The 19,064-nt window shown below is 35.2% G+C and overlaps 1 pseudogene; it reads right to left on the reverse strand.

Moving 5' to 3' along the window:
• Positions 1-4,157: 4,157 nt before the first annotated feature.
• Positions 4,158-11,435, reverse strand: LOC107020258 (annotated as a pseudogene).
• Between the last annotated feature and the right edge of the window lie 7,629 nt (positions 11,436-19,064).

Consider the following 19,064-nt stretch of genomic DNA (forward strand, 5'->3'; position numbering starts at 1 on the left):
ACTCCAATGCGTTCTCGAAGATAGCAAAAAAAATTTCTCTACGAAGTGCTTTGGTGAAGTTGTCAGCAAATTGTTCTCCTGTCTGACAATAATGCAACTGAATTTCGCCTTTCTGTTGTGCTTCTCGGATAAAATGATACTTGATGGAAATATGCTTTGATCTTTCATGGCTGACTTGATTCTTGGTGAATTGCAATTGCTGATTTGTTATCACAATACATATTAGTCCCTTTTTTTTCAACAATGTCCTCAAATATTATCCTAAGCCAAATATTTTTAGAAGTAGCCTTGGATGCTAAAACATATTCTGCTTCGGCAGTGGATTGAACAAAAACACTTTGCTCTTTTGATAACCAAGAACAAATACTTGATTCTAATAAGAAAGCATAACCAAAAGTACTCTTCATGTCATCTATAGTTCCACCCAAATTACTATCAGAATAACCAATTAAATTCAAATCTCCACCAAATTTGTAATTATTCCATAATCCATTGTTCCTTGTAAGTAGCGTAGAACACGCTTTGCAGCTCCAAAATGCACTTGGTTTGGTTCTTGCATGAATCTGGATAATAAACTAGTAACAAACATAATATTTGACCTTGTTGAAGTAAGATATAGCAAACTTCCAATCAAGCTCCTACAAAATGATGTATTAGCTTCTTTTCTTCATCATCTTTTATGAACTTCTCATTTGCTGCTAATGGTATGGCCACTAACCTGCAATCCATCATTTTGAATTTTTGAAGAATACTTTTTGTATATTTCTTTTGAGAAATGAAAATTCATTCTTTCACTTGTGAAACTTGATGCCCAAGAAATAATTTAGCAACCCAAGATCACTCATTTCATAATCTTGCATCATATCTTGCTTGAAATTTTGAATCATCTTTACATCATTTTCTGTAAAGAGCAGATAATCCAAATAGGGACAAACAATGATAATGTTGTCATGTTCTTTCTTCACATACAAAGTGGTTTAACTTTTACTTCTATGAAAATTATTTTTCAGAAAGTATGTATCAATTTTATTGGACCAGGATCTGGAGCTTTCTTCAGCCCGTAAAGAGATTTCTTTCATTTCTTTTGTGCAACAAAAATAGTTACAGTTCTGATTGTCTCAAGACGAGCAACGAGAGATAAAGTTTCGTATAAATCAATACCTGGCTTTTGCGTGAAGCCTCTAGCAACCAACCTTGCTTTGTGCTTTTGAATATATCCTTCTTGATTGAGTTTGATTTTGTAAATCCATTTTAGACTTACAACATCTGTTTCTCTGGGTATAGCCACAAGCTCCCAAGTATTATTTTTTTCAATCATCCGATTTTCTTCTTCCCTGGATTACTTCCAAACATCATGTTTTATTGCTTTTTCATAATTTTCTGGCTCAACACCAGCAAAGTTACATCTTTCATAAATGTCACTCATCATTTTTGTTCCTCTTGGAGGTGGTTCTTCATCATCCGAACCAGGCATTTGTCCCTTTTTAGAGACATCTTCATCTTTGTCATTCTTTTCTTGATTTGAAGATATGATAGTAGTATTCTCTATCTTTTTATCCTCTCAATGCCATGTTATTTTTTCATCAAAAATGACATCTCTACAAACAACAAGTTTGTTAGTTTTGACATCGAGAAGCCTTTATTCTTTTGTCACATCACTATAACCAAGAAAGATACATATTTTTACTTTTTTAATCAATTTTGTTCTTTTCTCAGCAGGAATATGAGCATAACAAATACACTCGAAAATTTTAAAATGACTTACAGAAGATTTAATTCCACTCCAAGTTTCAATTGGTGCCTTGTCCTTTATTGCCTTTGTTGGACACATGTTAAGGATGTGAACTGCAATATGCACTGCTTCTGCCCCAAAATATTTTGGCAGCCCTTTCTCATTCATCATAGTTCTGGCCATTTTAACAATTGTTCTATTTCTTCTTTCAGATACACCATTTTGTAGATGAGTATACCCGGCTGTAAGTTGCTTCTGAATGCCTTCATTTTTTCAATATTCTTCAAATCCTTGACTTGTGTATTCACTTCCTCTACCACTGCGAATGATTTTGATGCTGCAAACTTTTTGCTTTTCAACAATGGCTTTAAATTTCTTGATTGTAGCAAATGCTTTTGATTTTTCTTTCAAGAAATTAACTCAAGTCATTCTTTAGAAATCATCAATAAAGATTAGAATATACCTTTGACTTCCAAAAGATGGAGTCTTCATTAGTCCGCATATGCCAGAATGGATTAGTTTCAAAAGTACATTTTCTCTCCAAGATATCCCTTTTGGTAAAGACTTCGTATGTTGCTTTCCCATTATAAAACTTTCACATGATCCACCTCAGTATGTATATCAGGAAGGCCTTGCACCATGTCCTTTTGCTTGAGAAGCTTCAAATCATGGAAACTCAAGTGACAAAATATTTTGTGTCAAGGCTATGAATCATCTACAATTTCATTTTTAATGCATTGTAATGAAATTGCAAAGGGAAGTTTCTTTTTATAATCTTTACTTCAACAATGACTTGATTTGGCTCAATTTTATCATAAATCATGCAATAATTATCTCTAAACATAAGAGAATAACCATTTTCCATGAGTTGACCAACATTAAGCAAATTTTCTTCCAAATAAAGAACATTATGAATTTGCTTACTGCTTCCTTTCATGTGGAACGAATTAGTACATTTACCTTTCGCATCAACTAAGGCTTCATTCCCCATTCAAACGTTAGTAGTGATACTATTATTATTTGAGAGGAAAGCCTTTTCATTTCCAGTTATGTGATTACTACAACAACTATAAACATACCATTCATTGTTTTTTGTTGAAGCATTAGATTTAGAAGCAAAGAAAAGGTTTCTTCCCTTTCTTCCTCCTATTTTTCACAAAAAAAATGCTTGTTCCCGTTTCTTTTGCTAGCAATCCTTTTCAACGTGGTCACAAAATTTATATTGGGCTTGCCTTTGTGCCAAAATTTTTCTACATTGTGATTAGTCCTTTTACAAACTTCACAAAAAAGACCAGAGTTTTTCTCACATTTTTCTTCAACCTTCTTGGAAGAACCATCATGATCCTACTTCTTTTTTGGCTTGTAATTCTTATTCTGTTATTTTTTGAGAAATTTTGATAATTCTCATTTGTTTTAGACCGAAAAGCCGTCTCTTTGGGTTGATCTTCACGAAAATTTTTTGCTTCTCGTGTGCACATAATGATCCAACTAGCTCTTTGATAGAAGCATAGAAAGATCTTTTGTATCCTCAGTGATATCAACAATATACTCATACTTTTGTGTGACACTAATTAGAATATTTTTTCAAAACATGTTGGTCAGAAATTGTATCACCATGATATTTAATTTCATTAACAATATTCATGGCTCTTGTGCAATATTCATCAAATTTTTCAGATTCTATCACCTTCAAAGTTTGAAATTCTCTTCTAAGAGTTTGAAGATTTATAGTGCGTACCTTTTCGTGACCATACACCTCAGTTTCTAGAGAATCCCAAGCTTCCTTTACAGTCTCACAAGTAGCAATTTTTGCAATATATTCTTTTGAGACTCCCATTTGGATTTTGCTCAAGGCTTTTGCATTTTGACGATACTTAGTCTCAAGATTTTTAATCTCTGTTGCTGAAAGATCACCATCGTTGTATGGCTCTTTAAAGCCATTTGCAATAATAGTCAAACCTTAAGCTTTCAAATGTGTTCTCATTCTTATCTTCCAGTATTCAAAATCAGTTCCATAAAAAAATGGAGTAAGAACAATTGAAGAATCAACAACTTCATTTGTTTTGGATATGATTTTTTTCTTCACCTAACCAAGATTAAGAACAAAAAAACCTGCTCTTGATACCAATTTGTAGGAAATATGGAAGGAAAATAGCATCTTTAAAGAATTCTCAAGTTTATTTTAAGCTACTTAAGGCCACTTGAGACGATTATAATCATCAACTAATCACTACTTATATTACTCAACACAGAAAACAAAAAGTCTTCCACAAATAACTAAATACATGTATCACAATTTACTAGATACATATACTACAAAATTCTAAGGAGACTTCTTGAAAGCATAAGAGACAATTTCGAAAGACTAAACATTGATGCATTAATATCAGAGAACTAATCAAATAATTTAACACTGAATAGTGTATTACCGTCTCATCCACATAAGAAGAATCTTCTCCTTGGCTCTTTCGTTACAGAAATAAAGCAACTGGTCATAAATACGGCATGTTTTGACCTTACCGCCGGAACAGCATTTAGCAATCATAACTAGATTTCTTCCAATAAGATTCTCCAAGTAGTCTTCTGCTATATCCTCCAGTCTCTTGTCATCACAACTTTTTATAAATCCTTATGAAATCCATAACCATGACAAGATTGAAATGTGGATTTCTTTGTCCTCCAAAAATACTTCAGAATAATAAAAAAAAATGCAAGGCTTTAGAATATAAGGTAAATTCTGATAACTTTGCTTTATGATGGCCTTCGAGTTGCTGAGGACGTTAGTACATAAATCCATAGCCACTTGTTTCCAGCACTGTTCACTCTTCTCCATCTTTGTTAACATACCAACCACCAAAACAATTGAAAGAGGCAGCCTCCTACACTTGTTTGCTATTTCTTGTCCAACATTTGAAAGGAGCATGGAGAAGCTCTCTTCACCAAACACTTTCTGGTTTAGTAACTTCCAACTCCCATCAGCATTAAGAATACGAAAATGAAGGGGATCACTAACAGATTTAGTATTTTCTGCAACATCAGCATGTTGTGTTGTTAGGATAATTATACTTCCGTTATCGGAATCATGGAAACAACATCTTAAATCATCCCAAATACTAGCTTCCCATATGTTATCAACAAGGATAAGATATCTTTTTCACAATAAAGTTTTGCAAAGCTGATCTGCTAATACATCCATAGACAATTTAGCAAGAGCAGGAGACTCACCAACGGCATCACGTAGAATGGAAAGTAACACACTTATACGCGAGTATGCTTGGGATAGACAACCTTTTGCACGGATATCAAATTGAGAGACAACTAGCTCGTCAAAATATACTTTGTTGGCCACAGTTGTCTTGCCTAATCCAGGCATTCCAACAACTGATATTATATCTTGCTGTTTGGTTCCTCTTATTAGTTGTTCTCTTAGTTTTTCCATAACATCTTCAAAACCGACTACTTCTTCATCGGTCATCCTTAGTCGATTCTGATGATATATGAGCAGGGTTAGTATCCAAGGTATCATGTAATACAAAGTCAAACTTTAAAAATTCCTTCTCCTGAATCTTTTTTACCTCTTCCTTGATAAGTATAACTTCCTTTATGATGTCGAAATGCCAACGGACAAGGCACCATTCAGAAACTCCTTTTCTAATAAAAGAATAAACTATATATTCCAACTCATAATTTTCCATTTAGTGGTGCAGCACAATGTTGGAGCCTTTCATGCTTATTGTACCACTCTTTCGCCACATCCTTGAGAAGGTTGTAAGCCCTCAAGTTCTTGCTGAATAACATGAAGTTGGCTCTTAACAAAAGAATAATGTGAATCTTAATAACCGTCTTGGAACTCCTTCAAGTTGTTGTTAGGATCAAATTCACGAACACACACTTGATGAATGAAGAACACACGAACTTTCAAGAGAAAGAGATGAGAGATCTAAAGAGAGAAAGAGAAAACCCAATATTTCGGGGTAACACCCCGTGAGTAAACTTCCACGGCGGTGGGGTATATTTATATTAATAAATCAGAGTATATTTGGTTACAGAGACTAAATGGAGAATAAATAGTAAATCCTAAAATTTAGGTCGGGGCGCTGCCCCGAACCACTCCTTCAGATGGGGGGCTCCCGCCCTGCATAACCCTCTGGCAACCACACTGCGGAGGTTATACCGCGTAAACAGTTATATATATTAATCATTCTCCACAACCTAACAATTCTCCCACTTGGAGACTGATTCAGTCATCCATAAAGTACATTCTCAAAAAAATTCTCTTCATCATCAACATCTTTACCGCACCGCAACATCTGTAGCAACAACTACAGAAGACCAACCGAGGTTTTGCATAACCCAAGTTTCCCAACATCAACACATTTCTTCGACATGTCTGCCTGGTTCTTTGCACCCTTTATCTTCTCCAAGCACATATCACCATCCTCCACTACCCTGCGAGTGAAATGGTATCGCCTTCTGATGTGCTTTGTCGTCGAATGATAGATTGGATTTTTCACAAACTGTATGACACTCTGGCTATCTGAGTAAAGAATCTTCTCGCTCTGCTTCATGCACAATTCCTCCAGATAATCTGTCAGCCATATCATCTATTTCCCAGCTTCAGCTATTGCCACATACTCAGCTTCAGTAGATGAAAGAGAAACACACTTCTGAAGCCTGGACATCCAACTCACTGCTGTTCCACCTATGGTGTAAATGTACCCGGATGTACTCCTGCGCGAGTCAACATCCCCACGAAGATCAGCATCCACAAAACCCTTTAGAGTCACCTTGCCTTTGCCAAAACAAAGTGAAGTACTGGATGTACCTCTCAGATATCTTAGAAGCCACTTCACAGCTTCCCAATGCTCTTTCCCAGGGTTCTCCATGTACCTGCTAACAACTCCCAATGCATGTGCTATATCAAGTCTAGTACAGACCATAGCATACACCAAACTACCAACTACTGAAGCATATGGAAAAAGTGCCATATGATCACGCTCCTCCGCAGTCTTGGGTGACTGCTCCTTTGACAATTTAAAGTGATTTGCCAATGGAGTAGTCCTGGGTTTAGCATCATTAACCCTGAATCTGCTCAACACCTTTTCAATGTACAACTCCTGAGATAGATTTGAAGTGCCAGTAGATCTATCCCGAGAAATCTTCATCCCCAAATCTACTTCGCTGGACCAAAATCATTCATTTCAAATGCTGCAGACAACCTTGTCTTCAGATTGTTAATCTCCCTCATACTAGATTCTCCAATCAACATATCATCCACATACAAGAGTAGAAAGACATCTGAATCAGTTTATTTCTTGAAGTAACAACAAGGATCCTTTTCAGCTTTGCAGAATCCACTCTTGGTCATGAAGAAGTTAAATTTCTTGTACCACTGCCTTGGTGCTTGTTTTAGTCCATACAAGCTCCTGGTGAGCATGCGCACCGTGTGTTCCTTTCCTGGAACCAGAAATCCTTCCGGTAGCTGCTTATAGATCTCTTTGTCTAGATCTCCATGTAAAAACGTTGTTTTTACATCCATTTGCTCTAGATGCAAATTCTCCGNTAACTTCACAACAGGAGAAAATATTTCAGCATAATCAATACCTTTCCTTTGTGAATATCCTTTAACCACTAAACGAGCCTTGAACCTTCTTTTGCCATCTGGTTCAGTCTTGATTCTGAACACCCACTTGTTCAGCAAAGCTCTCTTCCCTGCAGGTAACTCAGTCAACACCCATGTGTCGTTCTTTTCAAGTGACCTCATCTCATCATCCATGGCTTTCTCCCACTAGATCGAATCATCCACATGTAGGGCCTTATCAAAAGACTCTGGCTCCCCCTCATCAGTCAGCAATAGATAATGTAATGAAGGTGAATACCAATCTGGTGCCCTGATGGTTCTTGATGATTAGGAGCTGGTTGAGTATATGCTTCGACATCTCTGGGGTTACTCTTCTCCAACTTAAGCTCAACTCCCACTTGCTTTGTAAACTCTAGAACCTTCTGCTCTCTGTCTTTGTACAGGACAGACTCATCAAATATCGCATCAAAATGTCTCAGGATCTTTCTGCTCTTGTAATCCCAAAATCTGTAACCAAACAAATAAGAACCATAGCCTATGAAGTAACACTTCACAGCCTTGGCATCAAGCTTGTCTCTCTATTCCGGATCAACATGAACATAAGCAGTGCAACCAAAAGTCCTCAAGTGTGAGTACTTAAGTTCTTTTCCGGTCCACACCTCCTCTAGAATCTTGAACCCTAAAGGAACTGATGGTCCCCTGTTGATTAAGTATGCAGCTGTGCTCAAAGAATCCGCCCAAAATGTTTTGGGCAGCCCAAATTGTATTCTCATACTCCTTGCACACTCATTCAATGTTCTGTTCATCCTCTGAGCAATTCCATTTTGCCTTGCCTTACCAGGAACTGTTCTCATCAATCTGATTCCCTCATATGCAAATAATTCCTTGAACTTTGATTTGTCATACTCTCCTCTATTGTAAGACCTTAGGAATTTGACTTTCAAACCGGTCTGATTCTCAACTTCAGCTTTCCACTTCTTGAAAGTTGCAAACACATCTGACTTATGCTTCAAGAAGTAAACCCATACCTTCCTGCTAAAATCATCAGTGAAGGTAATATAGAATCTGGATCCTCCAAGTGATGATACCGGAGATGGTGCCCAAACATCTGTATGGACCATTTTCAACCGCACTTTCTTTGGCTCTCTAGGAGTCTTTGTGAAGCTTACTCTTTTCTGTTTGCCCATAACACAGCTCTCGCAATGACCCATATCAACAGCCTTCAGACCCTCTAATGCTCCTTTTGCAACCAGCATCTTCATTCCTTTAGCACTCATGTGTCCAAGTCTGTTGTGCCACGGACATGAACCGGAAGCACCTTCAGCAACAGCGGCCATGTTAATACACCCTGCAACGGTGTACAAGGTTCCAGATTTGGTGCCACGAGCAACTACCATAGCACCTTTCACAATCTTCCACGAACCTTTCCCAAACTCTGCTGCATATCCCATGCTATCCAACTGACCAACAGAGATCAGATTTTTCTTGAGCCCAGGAATTTATATGACATCCTTCAATGTCCACTGGTTTCCCGAGGAGGTCTTTATGCAAACATCCCCCTTTTCTTTAATCTCCAGGGCTTTATTGTCAGCAAGATACACCTTTCCAAAATTTCAAGATTTGAAATTTTGGAACAAGTCCTTGCTTGGAGACGAATGGAAAGATGCACCAGAATCCAAAATCCATGATTCAACCGGGCTATTTACACTAAGGATTAGAGCATCCCCAATGTCCTCTGCTGATTTATAGAAACATTATCATCTCTAAATTTATGATTCTGTTTCTTCTTTGGCTTTGTACAGTTCGTCTGAAAGTGCCATTTTTCTCCACAGTTCCAACAAGTCACGTTTGATCTGTTCAGGGATTTTCCTCGATTCTTTGATTTTGATCGACCATGTTGATTTTGGCCTTTCGTCTTACTTCTCCCCCTTTTGTTAACGCTGAGAGCACTGCCCTATGAATCTCCCACTTCTTATTTGCGAATACTTTCGCTAAGAAAAACATCACGGATTTCATCAAACTTTAGTTTCTCAGATCCACGGGAACTGCTAATCGCAGCAACAACAGTATCCCAAGACTCGGGCAGAGATGACATCAAAATCAACGTCTTAATTTCATCTTTGAAATTAATATCCACAGAATTAAGTTGACTCACAATCATATTGAACTCGTTTAAATGATCAGAAACGGATCCATTCTCAGACATCTGTAAATTGAACAATCTACGAATCAAATATACCTTGTTCATTGCCGATGATTATTCATACATGTTTGACAGTGCCTTCAACAGACCAGACGTAGTCTTCTCCTTCACGATGTTGAACGCCACGTTTCTTGACAAAGTCAACCGGATCAACCCTAGAGCCTGGCGATCCTTAAGGTTCCACGTCTCCTCCATCATGAATTCTGGCTTCACCTCGGTCAATGGTTCATGAAGATCTTTCTCGTACAGATAATCTTCGATCTGCATCTTCCAGAAACTGAAATCGGATCCATCAAACTTCTCGATTCCAAGCTTTGAACTATCCAGCTTTAGTGATCGTGTTGAATCTCCTTAACTCTGATACCAGTTGTTAGGATCAAACTCACGCACGCACACTTGATGAATGAAGAACACAAGAACTTTCAAGAGAAAGAGATGAAAGATTTAGAGAGAGAAAGAGAAAATCCAATATTTCGTGGTAACACCCCGTGAGTAAACTTCCACGGTGGTGGGGTATATTTATATTAATAAATCAGAGTATATTTGGTTATAGAGAATAAATGGAGAATAAATAGTAAATCCTACAATTTAGGTCGGGGCGCTTCCCCGAACCACTCCTTCGGATGGGGGGCCTCCCGCCCCCCATAACCCTCTGGCAACCTCACCGCGGAGGTTAAACCGCGTAAACAGTTATATATATTAATCAGGCTCCACAACCTAACAGTTCAGATGGAAATCAACGCAGCCTAGTCCATGGACCATAGGCAAATTAGATTGAAATGCATTTCGACTCAGGAGGAAGATCACTTGATATACTGAATGCTTTTAGCAAACCACGAAATAGTATTTGATTCACTTCCTCCTCCTGCTCCTCGCTATCATATAACAAGTAAGTGAGAATTCCCACATCAATGCTGATAGTATCAATATCTTTAAAATGAAATTCAAGACCCAATGTTGGCAATTAGATCAGACTAGCTCTCAAGAATTTGAGCATTTCCACAAGGGTTGCCATTTGATGATTCAAAAACTCTATCCGACTAAGAGTACTAACACTTTGTATCTCATCCAAGTTGTGTATGAGAGTCTGCACGAATCCAGCTTCAATCTCAACTGCATACACATTTTAGATATTCAGAGACAATTCTGATTGCATTGTCCATTTCAATGCTTGTAGTACAGCAACATAGATTTTGTGGATGCACCGATTACAGGCTTGATCCTCATCCGCACGAGATAAGAAAGCAAGAAATTCATCTTAGCAGGAACCAAATCCTTATCTCTGGCATTTTCATAGCTGGGAATGTACAACCAGACAACCATTGCTGCAAAACTAGCCACAAATCGAACATTGCCGAACAAAGAACGTACGCTCTGAGGATCTGAACACCACTTGTTTGATAAAAATCCTACAGATTCTTCAATAACTTCAGCTCTTTTAAAACCTCCTGTATTTTGCGAGTACAAAGATCATCCATCTCTGCTAACTCACGAACATTCTGTACAACACCATTGATGAATTTCATTACAAACTTGTTATCAACCTCATTCTTTTCCGCAAGTTGTTTCAACGAAATTCCGGAGAAAGAGTAATTAGCTATGATTTACATCTTGGTCATCAGAATTTTGTTCTTCAGCATGGGAAGTAAGACGATTGAGATTTTGATATATTTTTGATACATCAAATGCAGAATCTTGAAACAGAGGATGAACTTTCTGAGTGACAGTTAGCATGTTTTGTTCATCAGTGAAGCTCTGAATACTGAGGAACATATCCATGAATTCGAATTCTGTTTTGAGTAAATAATTTTTTCCTTTATAGTCTCCTGCATGTAGCTACTACCCCATTCGTCATCTATTCGCTGCGAAAAATCGAGCGGGTGATGCTTTTTCGAAGACAAATATTTGCCGGAAAACATATTTCTTGAATTTGCGGGAAGGGGAAGAGGGAGAGCAGCTAACAACTTTTTTTAATGGTTGTTAGTTGTTACAAATGACACTATTCGAATTTCCTGCGTACATTTAAATTTATTTGAAATTTAAGGCTTCAAATTTTTGAATATATTTAAAAATTAAGTTAAAAGTAATAATTGGCTAAAAAAAGTGATTATGACATGATTTGTTTTTTGCAAAAATGTATAAGTACCTCTAATCTAAGTACGGAATTTTACAGCCACACTTATACTATGTTAATAACCTATTATTCTCGAACTTATTTTATAAATTATTTTCTACCTCTTTTTGGTCTACGTGATACCATCTTCTGGGCCCAGCTCATTTGACAATTTTTTCAAGCTATCTGGTTGAAAGTGTCACGTAAGCCGAAAAGATAGAATGTTAGTATAATATAAGTGTGTCTCTGAAAATTTTGGACATAAGTTAGGAAAACCGATGCATTTTCCCTTTTTCATTACATATTAATTAATCAAACAATATTATATAACAAAATATAAAAAAAAAGTTACACAATAATCAAAAAGATTATACTTAAAGTATCAAATCTTTATAGGATAAATCACATAATATGTTGTATTATGAAAATATTTACCATTCATAGGAATATAATTTTTCTAACTAAATATAATATTTATTAAAAAAAAATTATACAATGTTCGCCTCTTTCTCAACCCTTTTGGCTCTTCCTCTTTTAATTCTTCTGTTTCTTTAATTCTTTTTTTTTTACTCTTATGTTCCTTCATCTCTTTTTTTTTACTCTTCTACTTTTTTGTCTTTTATTTGACAGTATTTATCTTCCTCCTCTTTTTTTAAGTTCTTATTCTTCTTCATTAAACTTTTCATCTAAATAACTATATTCCTCCAACAAGTTTTTGCTCATGTCATTATTTTTATTCAAAAATAAGACAAAAAGAGGAACAAAAAGATCGAAAATTTGTATAAATCATATTTGTAAGCAGAAATTCCATATCTATAAAATTTCAGAAGCAAGAGTTCACCGTTGATGGTCACTATAAAGTTTCAAATTTTGAATTCATTATTTGAATTTTACGAATTTTTGATATGTTTGAATAGGTAGTTTCTACAAATAATTGAAAATGTAGTTCGGAGTTTATATATCAATTTTAAGAGGGTTCGGTTAAGTTTATAATTGATTTTAGGTGAAATATTAGATTGAAATGTCTACTATGAATAAGAAAGCATCTGAAATGTGCTTAGTTTCAAAAAAAAAAAAAAAGAATCTGAACTTATGAATTACAATGTCAACCTTTTTCAATCTTCTTTAACCGGAACAAGATTAGTTCATAAATATACAGTAAAGAAAAGAATCTTTTGTAACTACTTTAACTACTTATTTACTATCTAATCCTCTAATTTGTATTATTTACATAATGACCCTCAACTTACTATGTAATACCATCTTTAATACTCCCCCTCAAGTTTGTAGGAGTGAACAGATTCAATACTCCAAACTTGGATGGTAAATACCCATGTTGAAACTTGCTAAGACCATTAGTTAGTATATCAGCCTCTTGCTCTGTGGTATGCAGATATTCAGTCTGAATTAGGGCATTCTAAATTTTCTCCCTTATGAAATGACAGTCCAATTCTATATGCTTAGTTCTTTAATGTAGTACTGGATTAGCAGCAATTTGTATAGCTGACTTGTATCACTATAAATGATAGCTGGGGTTACTACATCAGATCCTAGTTCCTTGAATAGTTTTATTGTCCACACTACTTCAGCTACAATACTTTCATGCTTCTGTACTCAGCTTCAGCTGAACTTCTAGATTTAGTTCCCTGTTTCTTAGATTTCCATGATATTAGTGAATCTCCCAGCTTAACTATGAATCCAGTAGCAGATCTTCTGTCGTGTAAACAAGCCCCTCAATCTGAATCACAGTAGACCTTTAACTATTTGTTATTCTTGCTGGATAATAGTACACCTAGTCGTGGTTGTCCCTTTATATATTTGACCACCATAAGAGCAGCATTGAGATGTGATTGTTTAGGTTGATGAAGGAAGTGACTCAGAGTTTGTGTAGCAAAAGCAATGTCAGTGCTGGTAACATTTAGATACAACAATTTTCCAACTAATCTTGTATATACTGTTTGACCCTCCAGTAATCTATCTTCCTTTCCTGTCCCATTTATTTCATCATACTCCTTGGTAGTTAACTGTACATAAGGATCAATAGGTGTAGAAGCTGGTTTAGCAGCTCCAAGTCCAGCTTCAGAAATGATTTCAAGAGACTATTTTCTTTGATGCATGACAATCCCTTCTTGTGATCTAGCAAATTCAATTCCTAGGAAATACCTGAGTTCTCCTAGGTCTTTAATCTTGAAAGTGTCTTGAAAAACTTCTTTGGTTTGTTGAATAAGACTAAAATCAATACCTGTAATCATCATATCATCAACATATACTAGAACTACAACCAAAGATGTTTTTGTTTTCTTAATAAACAGTGAATAATCTGCATGACACTGAATAAATCCCAGTCTGATACGTGCATCTGTAAGCTTTACATTCCACTGTCTAGGGGCTTGTTTCAAACCATAGAGGGATTTAGTGAGCCTACACACTGGTTTCTCCCCCTGCATAATAAATCCCTCAGGAAGCTGAAGGCCTTGAGGTAGATTCATATAGACTTCATCAAATAAGTCACCTTGAAGAAAATCATTTGACACATCCATCTGATGAATCTTCCAGTTTTCAACAGCAGCCAAAGCCAACATACTTCTGACTGTAACCATCTTAACAACATGGGAAAAATTTTCTTTTTAATCCAGTCCCTCTCTTTGGTTAAAACCCTTTGCAACTAATCGAGCTTTGAATCTTCCAAACCTCCCCTGAAGCTTGATATTTGATTTTAAAAATCCACTTACAACCAATAGCCTTTTTGTGTGGAGGTAAAGGTACCACTTTCAGAGTCTGATGAGTTTCCAAGGCTGAGATTTCAGCCTGCATGGATTCAACCCATCTGGGATCCTTGCAGGCCTCTTCAAAGGTAACAGTTTCAACCTCATGACTAGAAGAAGAGAGAAAAGCCTGATAGGAGTGAGACGAATGATTATAGCCAAGATATTTGTCAATAGAATATAGAGGTCTGATAGGAGTGAGATTAGCAGAAGCAACATAATCTTGCATCCATAAAAGAGCTTTGGTACTCCTCTGTGATCTCCTCACATCTGAAACTTGAGAACTAAAATTAGGTAACTCTGCAGGCAGTTTATGAGATTCAACCATAATAAATGGAGATACAACATGTGATAAATCTAATAAAACATTGACTGAAGGAAACAAGTGCCAATTAGTGGAAGAAGAAACTGCAAAGGGAAATGTGGATGCCCTAAACTCCACATCTCTGCTAATGAAGAACTGTTTTTCCTTAATGTTGTAGAGAAGATAACCTTTAGTATTAGGACTATATCCCATGTGAATAGCAACAATACTTCTTGGTTGAAACATATTATGTTTGTACATATTCTTTTCAAAACACAAACAACCTAAAACTCTCAAATGTTGTAGGGTAGGTTTGGTTTTATGAAATACTTCATGAGGAGATTTACCATGTAACACATGAGTAGGCAACAAATTTATGATGTAAGCAGCTGTAAGTATGCAATGACCCCAAAATCTGATAGGAAAGTGTCCTTGAAATATGAATGCTCTAGCCACTTCAAGAATATGTTTATGTTTTCTCTCTGTAATACCATTTTGCTGAGGTGTATGAATGCAAGTTCTCTGATGAATGATACCTAAGCTTGTAAATAGTTTGTGACATTCAGCATTTACAAACTCGGATCCATTGTCAGTTCTGACTATTTTAACTACGGCATTGAACTGTGTTTTGACAAGAATGAAGAAGTTTTTCAGGACAACACAAACATCACTCTTCATTCTTATTAAAAACAACCATACTAGTCTGGTACAATCATCAACTATAGTAACAAAGAATTTATGTCCATCATAGGTAGGGGTGTTAAAGGGACCCCAAACATCAATGTGAAGTAGATGAAAAGAAGAAGTAGAAACAGTAGTACTATTGGGAAATGGTAATCTATGTTGTATTGCCAAAGGACAAATGATACAATTATGAAGATCTTTAGAACATTTACTAGGGGAAAGAGCTAATAGATGAGCCAGAACAGTGGAAGAAGTGTGTCCTAGCCTTTGATGCCACAATAACGCTTGTGAATTGTGGAATGAGTATCTCCATGAGCTAAATGTGATGAACATTGTGCATTTGTTTTGAGAGGAGAGGAGTTGTTAGGTATAATATAAAGGCCATCATGTTCTCTACCAATCACCTTCACCTGCCCATTGGAGAGGTCATGAAGAGTAACAAAATTAGGAAAGAAGCACAGAGCACATTTAAGATCCTTAGTAATTTGAGATACTGATAGTAAATTGAATTTAAATTCAGGAATGAGGAGAACATTTCTTAGTGTGTTTTGAGGAGTTATATTACAGGAACCTATATGTGTGATTTGATTTGTTTCACCATCGGGTAATTGAACAATTCTAGGTTTATCACTAGGAAGTGGATGTTTATGAGTAAGAATATCACAGTTTGGAGTCATATGATTGGTTGCACCAGAGTCTATTATCCAACCAATATTGGCTGAACTTACAGTGAGGGCAGTTTCATTACCTGGTGAGGCACCTGCTGAAGAGCAATTATCCTGGGCCATATTAGCACTGAAATGTGATGTAGATGCTGCTTCAGAATTTCCCTGCTGCATATTAGTCTGTCGAAGCATGTGTAAGATCTGATTATATTGTTCATGCAACATAGTCATGCCTTTTTTATATTGAACATGTTAAGTGTTTGTAGATCCTCTTCCATATCCCTGATTTGCTGAATTCACACCTCTATTAACATCTATATCACCATCACTGACTGCATTGTGAGCTGTAATATTTTGCATCCTGTCATTATTAAACCTTCCTCTCCCATGATACTCATTATTAGACCTTCCTCTCCCGTTATATGTATTGTTAGGATTCATCTTCTTTCTTTCAAATCCTGGGGGAAAACCATGAAGCTGATAGCAAATTGCTTGTGTATGACATGTTCTTTTGCAGTAATCACAGAATGCATTGGGATCATAGCTAGAATTGTTGTAAGTCCTTGATCTAGGTACCATAGCATTAGTATTGTTTCCAGTATTGAACATGACATTCATTTCAGAACAATTAGCACTACTGGAGATTTGAGAAATCCTTCTCTGACTTTCTCTCTCAATTAAGAGTTAATATGTTTTGTTCAATGAAGGTATGGGTATCATCATCAATATTTTTCCCCTAGCTTGTTCATATGAGTCATTCAGACCCATAAGAAAATGAAGTAACTTCTGATTGTGTACAAATTTCACAAATTCTCTTGAATTTACACACTCATAACTTGGAGCAGGAGTTAGACTATCATATTCCACCCACACTTCACGTAATCTAGAGAAATATGTTGAGATTGAACTAGTACCTTGACTTACAGTAGAAATTTCCTTGTGTAGTTGGAAGATACGAGATCCATCAACTTTATCATATCGTTCAGCCAGATCTTTCCATACAGATTCAGCATTTGTTGAATAAACAATACCTCCAAGTAATTCTTTTGAAACACAATTCATGATCCATGATAATACAATTGCGTTGCAGCGTTCCCACAAATTCACCAGATTTGCACCATATGCCTCATTTACATGAACCATCAATGAACCCTAACTTATTAAGACCTATAATTTCAATCTTTAATGCTCGACTCCATACCAAAAAATTATCAGCTCCAGTCAATTGAATAGAACTTAGCAATACACCAGAATTGTCAATGGTGTTTAGAAAAAGAGGATGATTATGACTTAACTTTCAGGCAAGTCGTTATCAATCGTCGCCATAGCTTCGTCTGTTGCTTATGTAGATGATACACCATTGATTTGAACAACCATTTACAGTTGCCGGTGCTCTGATACCATGTGAACTATGAAGAAGAAAGCATCTGAAATGTGCTTAGTTTCAGATAAAAATAATCTGATCTTATGAATTACAATGTGAACCTTTTTCTATCTTCTTCAAACTGAACAAGATTAGTTCATATATATACAGTAAAGAAAAGAATCTTTTGTAACTACTTTAACTACTTATTTTCTATCTAATCCTCTAATTTCTATTATTTACATAATGACCCTCAGCGTACTGTGTAATACCATCTTTAATATGAAATGAATAAAATATAGTATTAAAATTGTATTAAAGTTGAACTAGATAATATAAATTTAATGCAAATTTAATTCATTTTGAAGTTTATTTTGATATATTTGTTACTATTGGATACTTAGCTTGTTTAATTCATCATTGATATAATTTATTAGTTTATAGATCACTGTGATGTCTTTCTTTAGTTAATTTTTCTTTTCATTGTTAATTCTCTCTTCTAATTCAACTTTAATACTGCGTAATACAATTTTAATGCAAATATAACTCATTTCATAGTTGATTTTTTTTTATTATTGGATACTTATTTAATTCACTTTACAGATCATTCTTAATTCTCTTTTTTATTCAAATTTAATGCAATGTACTACAAATTTAATGCAAATTTAATTCATTTTGCAGTTTTTATTTAACTATTGTTATTATTGGATACTAGTTTAATTCATTATTTATACAAGTTTAATTCACTCTATAATTCAATTTCTGATATTTCATTTGTTACATTTTGTATTCATGTTTAATTCTCTCTTTTGTCTCATCTTTAATATTTGTGTAATACACTTTTAAATACAAGTTTAATTCTTTCTGCACTTAATTGATTGATTTATTACGATTGACTTACTTGTTTAATTCATTATTGATACAAGTTTTATTCAGTTTACATGCGGATCAAAGAATGCTCTTTTGTTTTCTACATTCTACATTCATATTTATTTCTCTTTTAATAATTCAACTTTAATATGTTTGTAATATAGTTTAATTCAAGTTTAAGTCATGCCTCTTTATTTGTTACGATTACATTACTTTTCTTCTAATAATTCAACTTTAATATATTTTTAATACATTTTAAATTAAAATTTAATTCATTTGCATTTTTTATGCCTCTTCATTTGTTACGATTATATTACTTGTCTAGTTAACTATTGATACAAATTTTATACAGTATAGAATCATTGACTATTCTACGAAAACAAAGGGAAACAGAGCAATAGTAAGAGAGGGAGAAAGAACAACAAAAAAGAAAGCAAGAAAGAAAGGGCAACATAAACAAAAGAATAAAAGGAGAAAGATAGAAAGAGCGAGACATAGAAAAGGAGAAAGAAAGGAAGAAAGGAAGAAAGAGCGAGACAGAGAAAAGGAAGAAATTTATAAAGCTGCTATAAATGGTAATAATTAAAAAGTATATTTAAAATAAGTAATTATTTTTAAAAGGAATCCACTCACGTAATTAATCCATCTTTATAAAACAATACACAAATAAGTACCAACCATCCAAACAAAGCTAAAATATGATCCTTGTCTTAACTTTTTGGTAACAATCTAAGTTTATTCAATTACACATTATTTAAATTTTTACGAATTCAAACTTGAGTTT

Source organism: Solanum pennellii, chromosome 5, assembly GCF_001406875.1.
Source record: "Solanum pennellii chromosome 5, SPENNV200".
NCBI lineage: Eukaryota > Viridiplantae > Streptophyta > Magnoliopsida > Solanales > Solanaceae > Solanum > Solanum pennellii.